Below are 18,024 nucleotides of genomic sequence, written 5' to 3' on the forward strand. Positions count from 1 at the left end.
TATATGATAAGGGATTAATAGCCAGAATATATAAAGAATTTCTAAAACTCAACAATAGTTTTTAAAAAGCTAATTCAGAAATGGGCAAAGGACTTGAATAGACATTTCTCCATAGAAGATATACAAATGGTCAATAAGCACATACATGAAAAGACGTTCAACATAATTAATCATTAGGGAAATGCAAATCAAAACTATAATGAGATATATCTCCATTGGGATGGCTACTATTCAAACACACACACACACACACACACACACACACACACACACACACGCAAAACAGAAAAAAAAAATCAAGTGTTGCTGAGGAGGTGGAGAAAATGGAACCCTGTATAGTGTTGATGGGGATGTAAAACGGCTATAAATGGTACAGACGCTATGAAAAACAGCATAGCAGCTGCTCAAAAAATAAAAAATAGAACTATCACACAGCAACTCCACCCAAAATATACACTCAGAGAATTGAAATCAGGGTCTCAAAGATATATCTGCATATTCCTATTCATAGCAGCATCCTTCACAAAAGCCCAAACAGGGAAACAACCCAAGAGTCCATAGATGGACAAATGGGTAAGCAAAATGTGGTACAGGCTCACAATGGAACATTACTCAGCCCCCCAAAAGGAAGGAAATTCTGACATACTGCAACATGGGTGAGTTCTGAGGACACCACGTTAAGTGAAATAAACCAGTCACAAAAAGAAACAAATAGTATTATTCCACCATGGGGCAAACATTTGAATGGGAAATGCAAACTCAGTACAAATAAGGAGATGAGAGAGCATGAGCAATTCAAATGAATGACACCTTGGGGTACTTAGTAAATTCAAACAGATTAACTGAATCTCTTTTTGTTATTTCAGAGAAATTTGGAAATTAGACAAGATGTGGGAGACAGTGTCAGGCAATTATTCTAAAAAATTTTTAAATGAAAAGTGATCTCTGTAAACACAATACTCATTTCTGTTAATATTTAGCTTATATGTATTATTAATTTATTGCAACCCTTCCCCATTTTTGCTGATAATTTTAACACAATCTCAGATATCATGTACTTTTATGTTGAAATATATCAGTATTTATTTAGAAAAAGAAAAAAATGTGATTTTTATGCATAACTACAATACCAGCAATGGTGGCTTTTTAAACAAAGATTTGTGATCTACCAGAAGTTGAAAATGATCATTGAGACATAGGTTATACTAGCCTAGTTTTATTTCTTTCTTTAATGAGATTTCTGGACTTGTTAAGGCAATGCAGCCAAAATGATACTATATATCTGTACTTTATCAAGAAACTTTTCAAAGTCCCCTAATTTGTGGACAAAATGGACACATACAGATCAAATTCCAATATTTAATTAAAGTCATGGATTTCTCTTCAACTGGAGGAAAATTTCTGTTCTTAACTTTGTCAATATTTCATATTTTTGCCAAGGAATATGAAAAAGATATAGAAGGTCTATTCATCTAGGTTGTGGATAACAGAATCTATAACAAAGAAAATCTTTATTATTTGGAGCATAGATTGAATAAAAAATGATAAAATTTAATGTTTGAATAAATGGTCCTTTATTAGTTTCTAAATATTCCAAGAGACAGGAGGTTTCAGTTGGCATTAAGATGAGGCTTTCAAAGAAAAGGGAATGTGATTTGAGGTTGTAGGAATACACATGGATATCTAGAAAGAGAGTAATTATAACCTTCTTCCCTCTCTGCCCCAGTGGGTCATTTTAAGATTATTTAGACAGATTGAGTAGTCAAGAGATATAAAAGAGAGTAACTGCTGTGGTTAAACATGTCGTGTAAACAATCTGTTAAAAGAAATGAGAACTAGTATTCTGTAAAAGAGAAAACTTGGGTGATGTGATAATCATCTTCTGATATTTGAAGGGTTGTCATGTGAACGTATAATTAGACTTTCTGCGAAGACTTGAGTTAGCATTTTAATCAATAATAGAACTTCCAGGGAGACAGTTTTGGCTCAAGACACAAAAATTTTCTAATGGTCAGAGCCATCTAAAATGGAATATGTGATCCACTTTTAAGTCATTGGAAATGTTCCAGACTGGCAGCATCATTTTCTTGGGATGTTATACCAGGCATCCAAGCTTTGGATGATTAGTTTTTTGTTTTTCCTTATGCTTGAATTTTTAGCATTCTATGAAGTTGTTTTCAGTTTACTTGACTTCAAAGAGGCCAATTTCCTGGTAATCCAATCCAAGATAATGATGCCTTAACCCTAAAGGGATGATACAGTTTAATAGAGATCTTGCTGTCTCCTTAACCTTTTGCCTGATTCACACTTAAGTGGCTTCTGACTATAATTTTGTCTTCCTGGAAAATTCCTTCCTCTTTTAAACTCAAGCTCCTTGTATGATGCAGGTATCCAAATCACCTATTGTTTTCTAATTTTTAGTTCTGGTCTGATGGAGAGGCTCTTTGACATTTTATTGGCATTAGTTTGGTGATAGACCCTGTATAAGACTCATGAATATTCTAGTTATTCCTCTCCTAGGTTATTACATTTGACCAGATATAGAACTTTCTATGAAAACTCAGAGTCTTTATACACTATTAAGTTTACAGAATAGCCATAATTTAACTCTAGACATCATAATGCCTGCATCAAAGTCCTTCTCTCACAAATGAATTTATTTAAAAACCTATTTGGCTTGTGAGAGGGTTTGAGGTAATGGTGGCCAATACAAGTAGAGATGAGCTGAGATATAAGGAGACAAAGTTAGAGACTAAGAGCTGGAGGAGTTTATATAATGGATAGGTTGTTTAAAGAATGTGCAGAGAGAATAATGGCAATTTTAGCTCTGGGATAGGTGTTTGTTCCTGGTATTCCTCCAAGTGTGCTCTGTTAGACAGGAAACTTAAATTTATTTAACACTCAGACCAAACATTAGACTAAGAAAAGAATAAAGGAAAATAATGTTTATACTCTTTTGTGTCATGGCCTGTGCTAGGTACTTTATGTTGTTATCTCATTCAATTCTCAGAACAACCCTTGGAGGCAGGTGGTAAAGGATGCAGGTAATGAAACAGTTCAGGAAGTTAAACACTTGCCCCACACAAAGCTAGTTAGCTATGTATAGTGGTGATTCACACCGACTTAGGTTTGCCATTTCTACCAGACCACACTGCACTCTCTATTATAGAGATGAAGGTGGGGGTCACAAGACACAGTATGTAGCAATGAAGCAATGACATCATAATTATCTTTACATCATTTTAAGCAACAAATGGTTATTTGTTTTTAATGGAAAAGTTACAAGATTAAAATATTGGATTTCTGGAACTTTCTTGAGTTCAGAGCAGACAGTTCATTTTAAGAATCCATAAAGCACATTCAAATTTGTTAACCATGAAATACATCAAGCATGTAGCCCAAAGCATTCTGTAAACCATGAAAAAGCAGAGGTTGTTTTTTTTTCTTTTTTTTTTTTTTTTTCTAAACATAATTCTATAGCTGCCTCTGGAACCAATGCGGCAAATCTGCTCGACCTCAAGTGTTTCAGGTAACAAGATTAAATCAATATGGGGAAAGGTTTCTTGACCTCCAAATACCTTGAGTTTAATGAGATTTGCTTGAGAGGAATGCAACTCTAGGCTCAGGGCTGTGGGAAGCCTTTGGCAGCTGGTGACATGTTGGAGGAAGGCTTTGATAATGCACTCCCCATCAATTCCCTTATCTCCTGATTACACTGCTTTTTAGAAGCTATCCCTAAGGGTAAATCTCCTCAATTGATTTTGCTGTCAGGAGGCAGTTCCAGTTCACATAGGAAAGGCAGATTAGTACCTCACTGGTTAAGTGCTTGAACAATTTGCCCTACATGTTAAATTATGGGCTTTATCTGCTCAGAGCTGCTTAATTTCCAGAGCAGGGTGAAAATGATACCATTTGGGCCCACCGTTGATCTTCACATATCAGTCACCGGGAAGTTTGGCAGTTTAAACTTCTCTGTAACTTTAGTAAATCCTCCAAGTTCTGGCACTGATTTTTCAATATCACTGACAGTGTCTGCCTCGCTTGATGAATTGTGTGGTCACATTACTGTGAATTGCTATAGAGTCTGACTCCTCTATCTCTTCAAATAAGTATAAGAATTTGCTGGAAATGATCATATGATTGCTAGTGTTGGCACCCAATTTGTGATGTGGCATGCAAATAATGCAAAAACAATAACATTGCAGAGAGCAATGACAGAAAAAAACACACAGTCCAGTTCAATATCAAAATGTTGGAATAAATCACAGTGATATTCCCCAAACTGCACTATGTCTATGAGAGCAGAAGGCCATTTCATTTCCTCCATTGTCTTTGTTATCTTCAGACAACCCTCACTGAAACACCTAGAAACAAAAGCCCCTTTCTTCTATCCATCAAGTATTTCACCCTCCTTGAAGTCTCCTTACCAACTTCTGTTACATAACTAACTGGACTCCTATTTTGCAAATCAATTTTTTGAAGGAATGGGAAAGGTTTCTAGTGACTCATCTTCCCTAGAATTTGGAAGAGGCTTGGTGATAGTTTCCCTTACTTCTAAGTGTTTAAAAAACAACAACAGATGAGCATTATGTTCACAAAATAATCCATGTATCTAAAAAGCCAGGGGCCGTGACTACCAAAACAACTGGACGACCGAACAGCAGGCTGCGTGGGGTTACCAGGCCAGCAGGGGAGGGGCAGTGAGGGACAACCAAATGACTGAATAGCAGGCTGCATGGGGTGACAAGGCCAGCAGGGGGGGGCAGTGAGGGGCAACCAGGCTGGTGGGGGGGTCAGTTGGGGGCGATCAGGCTGGCAGGCAGAGGCATTTAGGGGTGATCAGGCCGGCAAGGGGGGGCAGTTAGGTGCCAACAGGCTGGCAGGGGGGGTCAGCTAAGAGTGATCAGGCTGGCAGGCAGAGGCAGTTAGGGGCAATCAGGCAGGCAGGCAGGTAGGTGAGTGGTTAGGAACCAGTGGTCCAGGATTGTGAGAGGGATGTCTGACTGCTGGTTTTAGCCCAATCCCTGGGATTGGGCCTAAATGGGCAGTTGGACATCCCCTGAGGGGTTCTGGATTGGAGAGGGTGCGGGCTGGGCTGAGTGGGACCGCCCCCCCCCCATGCACAAATTTTGTGCACCAGGCCTCTAGTCCCTTATATTTCCTCTGAATAGTAGACTAGTAGATTTACTCCTTGACTTGTTCCTGATCTCCTTGGCTTCTGACCATTTTCTCTTTCCTTATATGGACTTGCCCAAAGCCTCTCATATTTCCTCTGCCTTTCCCACAGCGGCCAGTTGAACAACATCTGCAAGGTGGTTCTGGCTGCCTACAGGTTGGAAACAAGTGATACACACCATGCACATGGACATAAGTATAGGGTATTAGTTTATTTCAGTGTTGAGAATTCAGAAAAAACTTTCTGGAAGAAATGTTTTTAAAACTGTGATCCAGAGGATGGATGCATAAGCATCACCCAGGTAGCGAAAAAGAACAGAGACAAAGCTCCTAAAATGAGAGAGACTGATGTGAATGGGAGACCACAAGTGGTTTCATATGGCTGCAGTGATAGGTGCAGAGGGGAAGGAGGAACAGGTGAGGTTGGAGAAGGAGGCAGAGCCAGGCTATGAAGAAGTTTTCCAGTTTGTTTATTTTCTAAGGAGTTTTGTTTATTCTAAAGGTAGCAAGGGCATAATTTTTTAGTCCTTCAGAATATGTGTAGTTCCTAATACCAATGATTTGCCTCCACATTTCAAACAGATATTGCTCTTTGTCCCTGGGATGAATAGAAGTGAAGATAAAGATCCTTCTTACTGTTTTTCATTGTGCGAATCCTTAGTACTTTTAGCTTCAAACCTACATCTAACAAAGAATTACTTTGAGATTAGTTATCTTTAAAAATCACATTCCTTATATTTATAGAATATCCTACATTTCCCAACTAAACCACTTGACTGGATCATTTCCAAAGGCAAAACATAATTACATCACCCTGATACCTAAAACCATTTAGTGGCTTCTCATGACCATGATCTTCTGGGTGCTTCACGGTCTGCTTCCCTGATGTCTCTTCAACTTCATGTGCTCTTTCTTCTCCTCAGGCTCAGAGATCAAGTCTTGCTAACTTTCTTTTGGGCCCTAGTCCCTCCTGCCATAGAAAATTTGCACCTGATAATCCCTCTTTTTAAATATTGTCTCATTTTCTTCTCACCCAGCTAACTTTCATTTCCCCTTCAGATCTCAGTCTCATCATCACCTTCCCAGGGAAATCTCTCCCAATCCCTCTCTGTCCAGGGGTGATTTCCTTCAATTGTACTTATTTTACCCATTACTGATAGTCCTGCTTCCTAAAAGTTAGTTCAGGCCTTATGATCTGCTGAATGGGTCCAGCGCTTTTTCCCTTTGTTATGTGTTTCTGAAAATTTCTTGGTAAATAGAACAATCCACCACAAATGTGTTTTCCTCATTGCTTCCTGGGACAGCTCTTCACCCTCTTTTTTGGTTCGATATACTCAGTTCTCTCCCATTTCGTACAATGACTTTTAGGTCTATTCCAACATCTTCAACCACTTCTTATCCATCTTCTTTGTAGGCTCCTCTTCCTTCTCTGTGCCTTCCATGTAGATATTCCTCAGGCCCTGTCACTATGCCTAGTCTTTTCTTTCCATATAAACTTTCCCTAGGTTATCACACCTACCCTCATGACCTCTATTGCCACTTAGGCACCAGTGAGTCTCAAACCTTTTGTCAGTATTTCTCAAGGATCCACCTCTCATTTGAGCTCAATTACATTACAACTGAACATTACCCTTTGATGTGTTGAAGACACCTTATAACCTATATGTCTGATGTAAACCTCCATATGTCTTCCACCTTTAGCAATGCTCCTTCTCCTCTGTTCCCCAAGCTAGCTATCTTTGAATTAGTTCTGATTCTCCCCTCTTTTTAATTCCTTCCACACATCTGACCAGCATGTGCTGTGAGGTTCACCTCTTAAATGTTTCTAGAATCTGGCTTATCTATTCCTATCTTTCCCCAAGAGGATAACTACCTACTCTTCCCCACCTAAACCTCATCTCCAATTTATCCATCAATTGCTTGTCCACAATATTGTCATCAGAGTTAGCTTTCCAAAACAAAAGAAACTTGATCATTCAATAACTCTGACAAAAAAACGTTGGTCATTATACATTCTCTACAGGATGTTGTTCAGGATCCTTGGCATGACATTCAACATCAGACCATCTCTTGTTGCTTTGCCCATAAATTGTTCACTCTGATCACACTCATCTTACCCATTCTCTACACACTTGCTGTTTTGCTCATGTTGATTAACCTACCAGCAGTAGAGGAATCTCTGTCTGGATGAATTTGATCTTCAAATGTCACCTTTCTTGAGAAGTTTCCCTGGCAACTCCCTAGTAAGAATGAGTGACTATGCCTTCCTGGGTGTTGCTACAGTATTTTTTTACATGCCTTTGTAGCATTTGTCATAATAAATAAATAAATAAATAAAATACACATTTGCACATATATAATTTTAGTTATGGGTATACTCTCCTCACTAAGTAGAAACATTATGAAAATAAGGACAGTATCTTAGTATCATCTTCATCTTTACATTCCAGAGTTTAGTTCCATGCTTGGATTTAGGCCAATTAGTAAGGATTTGAAACTTTTTGTTAAATTAAATTTAGCAAATAGTACTGTGCATTGGATGAGCATTTTTCTAGTTAGAATATGGGCAGAAATTGCTGTAAAAAGGGTAACTATCAAAAAACAGATAAGAATTTTTTTTTTAGTGTTGAGTTAACTGTTTGCTAAAATATTAAAAGGCAAAAATATGGTTAACATATATTTGACTTAATGTATGCTGCAGGTATTAATTACCCTCTTTTTAGAGAAGAATAAATAGAACCTCAGAGAGGTTAGATAAAGAAATCAAGTCCTCTATTTTTGTTTTCCTTTCAGGTTGTCCACAGGTAGGAGAGATGCGGCAGAGCTATGAATGCGGTATTTTTAGGTTGAAGCAGAGGAAAGGCCTCACCCATGGAAATTAAGACAGGTGCATTAGGAGACATGCTGGTTGTAGAGAAGATAAATTAATCCACAATAAAGTCAATAGAGGAGCCATTTCAGAGGTTACCCTGCAGTTGGGAAAAATGCTTTTACTTGTTTCAATTAACGGTATTTTCTGTTGAATGGTGAAATTAGTATTCAATGATAAATGCATTTTTTGGGGTAAACTCAGTATGTGCTTGGCTCATTGGCAGTCTGATGAGAAATTTTACTGCACTCCATGTCAAAGGTTAGGAATAAAAGCATTCCATTCTGAAGTAAAATCTATTTCAATCAAATAGATTGGAAATAATTACATTGTAGGACCAACTCACAATTTTCAGTTTTAGAAATGGCAGCATTGTAAATGAAATTGAGGTTAGAATAGGAGTGTAAAATAATGATATACAAAGAATGTTACAGCTGAAAAGACTTTACATACATCTAATTTACCAAGAAAACGAGGGCTCTGAAAAGTCAAGTGATTTGTCTGAAGTCAAATGAGTTCATGGCCAAGTCTTGGCCTAACCCCAGTGAACTGACTCCCTGTCCAATTCTCTTCCCATCACTACAGACCTGATTCCTCCATAAGAATGAAGGCACAGTTCTAAAATTTTCTTGTATTGGGCCAGTGGCTTTACTTTTTAGAGCTTTGAAAGTTTTTTGATAGCTTTGATGCAGTTACCATTCTTGGGGTGAAGAGCATTTATCCAAATAGCTATACTTCTCTTAACACGTTAAGGGTCAAGCCTGTTTTGTCTTCCTTTCCGTTTCAGTCACTGGTGACTGACATGGCACTTAACGTGTTAATATTCAAGCACCTTATAAAATAACAAGTCAACTTGGGAAAGACTTTTTTGAAAGTACCTAATGTAAGATGGTCCTTGCAATTAGCCAGGAAAAAGTAGTTCCTTGTTCAGGCAGTTGAATTTATTTATTTATTTTTTTTTTTTATTGCTTAAAGTATTACAAAGGGTATTACATATGTGTCCATTTTTATCCCCCCGCCCTAGACAGTCCCCTAGCCTCCCCTATCCCCCAATGTCTTATGACCACTGGTTATGCTTCTATGCATGCATACAAGTCCTTTAGTTGATCTCTTACGCCCCTACCTCCTGCCCCGCAACCCTCCCCGGCCTTCGCTGCAGTTTGACAATCTGTTTGAGGCAGCTCCAGGCAGTTGAATTTAGTATAGGTTTGTACTTTGTTCTTACAAAGTCATGTTTGATGTGGAAGCATCAGTCTACCTCTCCTATTGCAGTCTCTAGAACTTTGCTTGGTAAAGTACTGCTTTCTTGAATATTAGCATGAGCCCTTAAAACTTTCTTCTCTTAGTGAAAGGAAGTAGAAACTGCGAAAAAAAGAAAAGGTAGAGATGGGGCACTAGACGGCTGCAATCAGCCCTCAAATCCTTCTTCAACTTTCCTAGCCTAATATTTGCATAGTTCTGAATTGATAACAAAGTTTACACATATTTTAGCCATCTTATATTTACAAAACCCCTCTGTGTTATCATTGTGAACATCACTGTATAATGAAAACTGAGGTTCAGCCTGGCCGGTATGGTTTAGTGGTTGACCATCGACCCATGAATCAGGAGGTCAGGGTTTGATTCCTGGTTAGGCACATGCCTGGGTTGCAGGCTCAATCCCCAGTAGGGGACATGCAGGAGGCAGCCGATTAATGATTGTCTCTCAACTTTGATGTTTCTATAGCTCTCTCCCTTTCTTTCTCTGAAATCAACTAAAATAAAATAAAACTGAGGCTCAGAGGTGCTAGATAATTTTCTCCATGTGGCACACCAGTTGCAGAGCTGAGATCTGGCTAAGATCTGAAGACTCCTGGCCCAGAGTTCTTTCCCCTCTCCCAGTTGTCACATTTTTAATTTGGAAACCCTCCAAAGATAATTTCATTTCAACCTCTCATAGTGTTCTTCTGCACAATTTTATTGGACACTTGAGCGCTGGGTTTGAAAAATCAATAGCTTAGTCTTTCAAGGAGATTTCACACACACTTTTGTTTGAATTTTTCCAGGATTCTGATAATCTTCCAATAGGAGGACTTCAATGATATTTGTGGAAATGAAAATCACAGCCTTTACCAAAGCAGTGTGTCAGATTTGTCCAATAAGAATCCAAGTTTCTCAAGGATATGGGTTAGATTGTTTTGGTTTTTTAAAAAAATCTGTCTTCCCTGGCTGGTGTGGCTCCGTGGTTGAGCATTGACCCATAAACTGAGAGGTCACTGGTTTGATTCTCAGTCAGGGCACATTCCCGGGTTGTGGCTTGATCCCCAGTAGGGGGTGTACAGAAGGCAGCTGATAGATGTATCTCTCTTATCTCACTGGTGTTTCTAACTTTCTATCCCTTTCCCTTCCTCTCTCTCTAAAATTAATAAAAACATATTAAAAAAATCTGTCTCATCCCCATTTTCACAATAGTTACCAGCATAATATTCTACCCAAAGAGAGAGCTCTTTGGTTATTAATTCTGCAGTGATACTAACTTCCAAACTCTCATTTAGCTCTAAGACATTATAATTCTATGGGTCTATACAATAGAAAAGAAATTTATAATTTTATACATATTGTCATTCCATTTCAGAAATTCAATTATATTTATGTGTAAGAATATTATAGATGCATAGCTCTCTCAAAATGTCTACACTTTTCTATACTAAATTCAGTCTTTATGTTATGAATTATTGAATTGAAAAAGTTGTATACATATAAATGACAAGTGTATGTGTGTATTTATGTGTGTGTATGAATATGGTTTGCATGTGTCCATGTGTTCAAATTCTATATATCAACCTCTCACTGTATCACATCAGACCTTCTCACTATTGGTGATGCTGAGCTTGACCACTCAGTTAAGGCAGTGACCATCAGAGCTCTCCATCATAGACATACATAGCCTCTTTGTGATAAATAAATAATCTGTGGGTGATGCTTTGGAGCCATGTGAGCATTTACATAATTTTCTTTCTCCATCTATGGATAAAATGGGCCTATGCTACTCTCCTCCATGATCTGTCCTCTACTAACTCCACTCCATGCAATATCCTTTTAAATTACCATGTTGGAGGGTCTCCAAACCACCCTCAGTTTTGATCATTCGCTGGGACTCACAGGACTTAGAAAAACTGTTTACTCCTGGTTACAGTTTGCTGCCGGAAAAGAATACAGGCTAAAATCAGAAAACGGAGAAGATGCAGAGGGCAGAGTTTTGGAGAAGCCAGGCTCAGGCTTCCACTTGCTCTCTCCCAGTGGAGTCACGTGAACAGCTCTTAATTGTCCCAGCAATAGTGTGCGACAACATGTATGATGTATTGCCTATCAGGGAAGCTCACCTGAGCCTTGATTTTAGGCTTTTTATTGGGTGTCAGTTATGTAGGCGTGGATGACCTATGCAGTTTCTACCTATCTTTCCTCCTCCCTGAAGGTCAAAGTAACATAGCATGGCCTAGGGGCCCAGGAGAACAAAAACTGGCATTCACTATAAATCTCATTATTGGCATAAACTATCTGGTGTGGCCCAAGGTCTCAGGTGTACAAAGGCAATCCTATTGGGCTGGACATTCCAAGGGCTTAGAGCAGTGGTTCTCAACCTTCCTAATGCTGTGACCCTTTAATACAGTTCCTCGTGTTGTGGTGACCCCCAACCATAAAATTATGTTTGTTGCTACTTCATAACTGTAATTTTGCTACTGTTATGAATCATAATGTAAATATCTGATATGCAGGATGTATTTTCATTATTACAAATTGAATATAATTAAAGCATAGTGATTAATCACAAAACAATATGTAATTATATATGTGTTTTCTGATGATCTTAGGCGACCTCTGTGAAAGGGTTGTTCAACCCCCAAAGGAGTAGTGGCCCACAGGTTGAGAACCACTGGTTTAGAGGTTATTTCCCAGGAACCAGTGAAAGGCCAGTCCTTTCTTTGGAATGTGCAGGCTTTGAGCAACCCAAGCTTGCTGAGGTATTTTTTTAGGGCATATTTATACAAATATCTTCATTAATTTTTACATTAATAGTGGCTTAAGAAAAAGTTTCCTTTCTTACCTCTTTGGTCCTCCCTTCTCTATTATACCTATGAGTCCTAAAATGTCACTAATTATAGCTAAAATGTTGTGTATAATATTAGGATACATGTACTTCTTAGAAAGAGGATATCATAATTTCTGGAGAAAACTTAGATGTAAAAATTAATCAGTATCATGACTTCTAATAGTCTGTTGAGAAGCTCAATAACAATTTCTAAGTTTTTTTTTCATCTGATGAAACTCATTTTTCCCCTTAAGAACCAGTACTTACACTGAATAAAATTTTTCTTAATTTCCTCCTGTTTTGTGTAATCACTAGTTCCAAAATGTGATAGTTTTTTTGTTTATTTTTTATGGCAACTTTGTGGTATTTCTGCTCCAGTAAAACTGATAGAATGTGCTTTGGGATGACTTAGAAGCTCAGTCACCACTCAGAATGCTAATATTCTGTACAAATACAATCAAGGTCCCAACCACTCTGCTACAAATTAATTTGGGAATATTATTTGCTTATAATTTATGATTGCTGTATTTACTTGCCATCTGAGGTAAAGTTTCTCTTTTTTGGTCCAATTAATAGATATTTTTGCATAGTTATATAAACCATTTTAAAAAAAACATACAAGCCTTAATTCTTTTTTTTTCATTGTTTTATTGCTTAAAGTATTACAAAGGGTATTACATATGTGTCCCTCCCCCCTCCCCCGCCCTTGACAATCCCCTGGCCTCCCCTACCCCCCAGTGTCTTATGTCCATTGGTTATGACAAACCTTAATTCTTCATCCACTGTTAATTTTCAGAGTGCTGGTGGGTTATTTCATTCAATGATTGTTTTCTGTTTACCTCTAGAATATTTCATAGATTTGTAAGCTATGTTAGCAGTCAGAGTTTTTATAGACTCCCAACAGAATCCACTGTGGCTTCTTTAAGCAGAAGAGTATCTTGTCAGAAAAATAAATAAAGAGCTCAGAGTTTCATTGAGAACCCTGCAGAAGCACACCCTGGCTGAATACTGGCAGGACCCCAGGGGAGGACCAGTCTACCCATGCAGCTACTGCCTCTGCCTGGGGATGAAGCTGCGACTCAGGCAGCTACCAACATCGTTACTGATGCCAGCGCTCATCAACCTTGCCAGCCTCAGTGCCAGGACAATAGGTGTCCAGTGCCTTGCTTTGTGTAAATCTATTCCCGGTCATGAAAATCCGAAGTGAGCTCTTTTCTCTTCAAGTGACTCAGTTCTGAATCAAGGTCTTGCACAGGAATACCTAGCTGGTGGCAGCTGAATAATATAAAGAATTCTGCTGCAAGACAGGTGTGGGAACACAATTTTCCAGCTTACCTGCTTTGGCAGGCCAGAAGGGGGTCGAAACAGGTGCTGAACCAGCAAACCCATCATCTGTCATTGGAAGAAGGGTATAAGGAGTGGCTAATGCACTTATTTCTTTCAGTTCTCCCATCAATCAAATCAGATGTTGAAAGGATTACCTGTAGCCAGGAGAACACTTGACACCTAATAGCAAATGCTCTCTTTTTCTCCTATCAGTTAGGTCCTGAACAGAGAGCAATTTCCTCAAATATATACAGCTCCCGTTTTCAATTTCGTTTATACTGGTATGGGATTTTCTGTTCTCCCTGAATAATAGCCAGGGCTGTCTGGGATCATTACTGATAAAAGTTGCTTTAGAGGTAAAGGGTTGGGGCATGGATGATGGAGTCTCTCAGATAAATACACTGGAGGCTAGAGAGTGAGGTTTTAAAAATTATCTGAGGAGACGGAAAGATTTATTCTATACCGCAGGCCTTTGGAATTCTTTTAAAAAATGTTTTTTATTGGTTTTAGAGAGAGGAATAGATAGAAACATCGACGATGACTGCCTCTTGCACACCCCTACTGGGGATCGAGCCTGCAACCTGGGCATATGCCCTGACCAGGAATCGAACTGGGGACCTCTTAGTTCATAGGTTAATGCTCAACCACTGAGCCGCACAGGTTGGGCACCTTTGGAATTCTTAAGAACCCCCTTCTCCCTGCCACAATTTTGCATACTTCCTTCATCCTTTAAATGGCAATCAGTATTATTTGAATATTTTTCCAATTTTTAACCTTATATCTCTACAGCAAAGCCTGGTGGTACGCTGCCTAATTTATAGCTCCAAACTCAAACAGTTTGAAAACATTAGGAAGGGATTTCCCTTGTTTCTAATTGTGTTTAAGTCTTCATCCCTTGAGGAAAGGCCTTACTGTGCCTATTTGTTATCTTCAATATTGAAGAGTTTTGGCAACTTATTTAAATTCCCTTGTTACCGATTTCTACTTGGTAGCAGCTGAAATGCCCTGAAAGTAGGTTGGTCATGGGGGGACAGTTCAGAGAAATGAGTATAATTTCTGCACTACCACGGGACCAATAGTAAATATATGTATTAAACATTATAATGAATTCAATAAAATATCCAGGAAATTTTGGGAATTAAAATAACATATTATTTGAGGGAGAAAATGGCGGAGGTATAAACGGACGTGTCCTGTGCCTTGTCCTGGAGCAGATAAGGGTGAGCAGCTGAAACAGGTAACATACAGCCCGAATAGGCAGAGGATATTCAGCTGAGAGACAGTCTGCAGCTGGGAAAGACAGAGAACTCCCAGAAAAGAAAGGACGGTTGGAGACTGCGGCTGAAGCCTCTCCTGGTGTGCCAGCTCAGCAGCGGAGACCGCACCATCTTGAGTGGCTGTTACTGGCATCCAGAGGTCAGCTACTAACCTGGAAACAAGGGATCTCAAGCAGCGTGACTGCGTGAACTCAGACAAGCACTGCTTCTTCTCACGGAAAGGTTAGACTTCCCCTAAAGGTGCGGTTTGCAATTCAGGTTGGAGAGAGGACCGTGTGTGTGTGTGGGGCGAAATCTGCGCCCCACAGAGTCCGCAGCTGTTGGGACCAGCGTGACCTGCAAGTGGGGAAGGGGCCCCACAGGGCTGCTGGCAGAAGGGAACGCTAAAAATAAGCCCATAGCTGGACTGGATGCAAAAAAGCAGCCTCGGATTCTGCCAGTCTGCAGGCTGCTTGGTGCCAGGGGCGAGTGGGCGCGCGGAGACTGCGGGCAGACCTGGAAGGTGGAGGCTTGCGAATTCGCACAATGTATCAGGCTCTTGTTACAGTTCCCCTTAGATCCGTGAGTTTGATTATTAAACCCAGTGCATGGGATTCCCCAGTTGGGGTCATTCACAGAGCCTGTAGGGGAAAGTTCTTTTTGGGGAGCCTGGGAAACAGAGCGGGGAGTAACGATTAAAGAACCAGCTCTGGGCAGTGGACTTTCCCAAACCAGTTTCAAGTACCATAGAGAAAATAAACCCTACTGATAGAGAGGACTTATATCCTCGGAGGTCAATCCAGACACACTGCCACCCAGAGGCAGAGCCACGAACTGTCTCTTCTGTAAATACAAATAAAGACAGTCTGGTAAACAAATACAACCTGCCTTAAAATCAGGACCTGGTTTACAGCACGGAGGGACAGTGTATCGCAGGGAAATTCAACACTCTCTTGAATGCCTGGCAGGACTAAGGCCTGCCAAAAAGAAGAGTAGAAGATCTGAAGCACCTTCACTACTGCACATTTTTATCTTTTTTTTTAAATTCTTTTTTCACCATTTCATTAAGAACCCATTTTATTATTATTTTTTATTTTTTTCATCACCTGATTTTACCTTTTTAATTACTACATTTTTTTAACCAGTATTATTGCTATCATTTTACCATTTTTTCAAGTGTCATTTTATTTTATTTTTTATTTTTCTTTATTTTATTTTGGGATTAGTGTTCTACACTCTATTTTCATCATTCCTTTAGCATCATTTCTCTCTATCTCACCTTTACCCTTAAGCCAAAACTCTCTTCCTCACTTTTCCCCTTTTGTTGTCCTGTTTCTCTTACCCTATTCCTGCTTTAGATTTTCCCTATTCCTTCTTTTTACCCACTGTCTAAATTTCACCCTACTTACATATCTAATTTCCAATCCCTTGCTCTAAATCCATATACACCTCTCTCTTATCTTTCTTCACTATCCAATTTTCTCTCTCTCTCTCTCTGTCGTTTTGCTAGTGTTTGCTTGATTTTGAGTATATTGGTTTTTTTTATGCTTGTTTGGGAGATTGTTTTGTTTTACATTTTCATTTTTCTGTTTTGCTTATTTTTTCTTTCTCTGGTTATTTTTGTGCTTCTGTTTTCCCTTGCCTCGCTTGATATTAGTGGTTGTTTGTAGTTTGCATTAATCTCCAGGGATCTGCTGCTGGAATTCATTGGGATTAGTTGCGGTTCTCTTGGAGTTTTCTCCCCATACAAATAGCCTCTTCCCCACGTCTATATCATTCTCTCTCTTACTTTTTTGTTTTTTCTTCTCTCCCTTTTCCCAATCTCATTTCCGCACTCCTTTTTGTTTTTTCTTTCTCTCTTTAATCTTTTTCTCTTTTTTCTTCTTTACCCCCTAATTCTCTTCACTCAGATGGTCACCTTTATTTGGGGTTATTAATATTGTGAATACATTTATGTTCAGTGCCTTGTACATTGTGCCTTGTTGTGTTGTATTTTGTGCCTTTAAATCAACGCAGCAGAGAGAGAACTACATAACCAAACACCTGGAGAAGAGAGATCATGGTGAAACAAAGAACGAACCCAAATATGAAAGAAAAACAGGCATCATCAGAAAAGGAAGTAAACAAAGTGGAGGCAATGGAGGCAAGCAACCTGTCAGAGAAAGAATTCAGAGAAATGGCCATAAGGTGGATGAAAAGAATGGAAGACAAATTCAACAATATGTGTAGGAACCAAGAGGAAATGAAGAAAAACCAAGAAGAAATGAAAAATGACATCACTGCTATAAAGAACTCAATAGAAAGCATCAACAGTAGACTAGAAGAAGCAGAGGACCGCATCAGCGAGCTAGAAGACAAGGTAGGAAAAAATACCCAAACAGAACAGCTTCTAGAAAAAAAATTAAAAAGCAGGAGGAGAGCCTAAGAGAACTCTGGGACAATGCTAAACAAAACAACATCTGGAAGAAGAGGAAACTGAGCAAGGAATAGAAAACCTGTTTGAAAAAACAGTAACAGAAAATTTCCCTGATATAGGGAAGAAAAAACTCACACAAATCCAATAAGCTCACAGAGTCCCAAACAAAATGAACCCGAAAAGACCGATGCCAAGGCACATAATAATTAAATTGGCAAACACCAACAACAAAGCAAGAATCTTAAAAGCAGCCAGAGAGACAGAAAGTTACCTACAAAGGATCTCCCATCAGACTAGTGACCGATTTCTCAACAGAAACACATCAGGCAAGAAGGGAATGGAATGAAATATACAAAGTCATGCAAAGGAAGGGTCTGAATCCAAGAATACTGTACTCAGCGAGGCTATCAATCAAAATTGAGGGTCAAATCAGGAGCTTCACAGACAAAAATGGTCTACGGGAGTTTATTACAACCAAGCCAGCAATGCAAGAAATGCTAAAGGGTCTGCTGTAAATAGAAAAAATAGGAAACAAAGAAGGAACGCAGCGGTAAAAAACAAAAATGGCGACTAACAAGTTTCTATCAATAAGAACTTTAAATGTAAATGGATTAAATTCCCCAGTCAAAAGGCATAGGGTAAATGAGTGGATAAGAAAACATGACCCATATATCTGCTGTCTACAGGAAACCCACCTCAGTAAAAAAGACGCACACAGACTGATGGTGAAGGGATGGAAAAAGGTTTTTCAGGCCAATGGAAGTGAAAAAAAAAAAAAAAAGCCGTGGTAGCAATACTTATATCTGACAAATTAGATCTCAAAGTGAAGGACATAAAAAGAGATCAAGAAGGCCACTTCATACTACTAAAGGGAGCAGTCCAACAAGAAGAAATAACTCTGGTAAATATATAT

Source organism: Myotis myotis, unplaced genomic scaffold (genome assembly GCF_014108235.1).
Source record: "Myotis myotis isolate mMyoMyo1 unplaced genomic scaffold, mMyoMyo1.p scaffold_m19_p_2, whole genome shotgun sequence".
NCBI classification, from domain to species: domain Eukaryota; kingdom Metazoa; phylum Chordata; class Mammalia; order Chiroptera; family Vespertilionidae; genus Myotis; species Myotis myotis.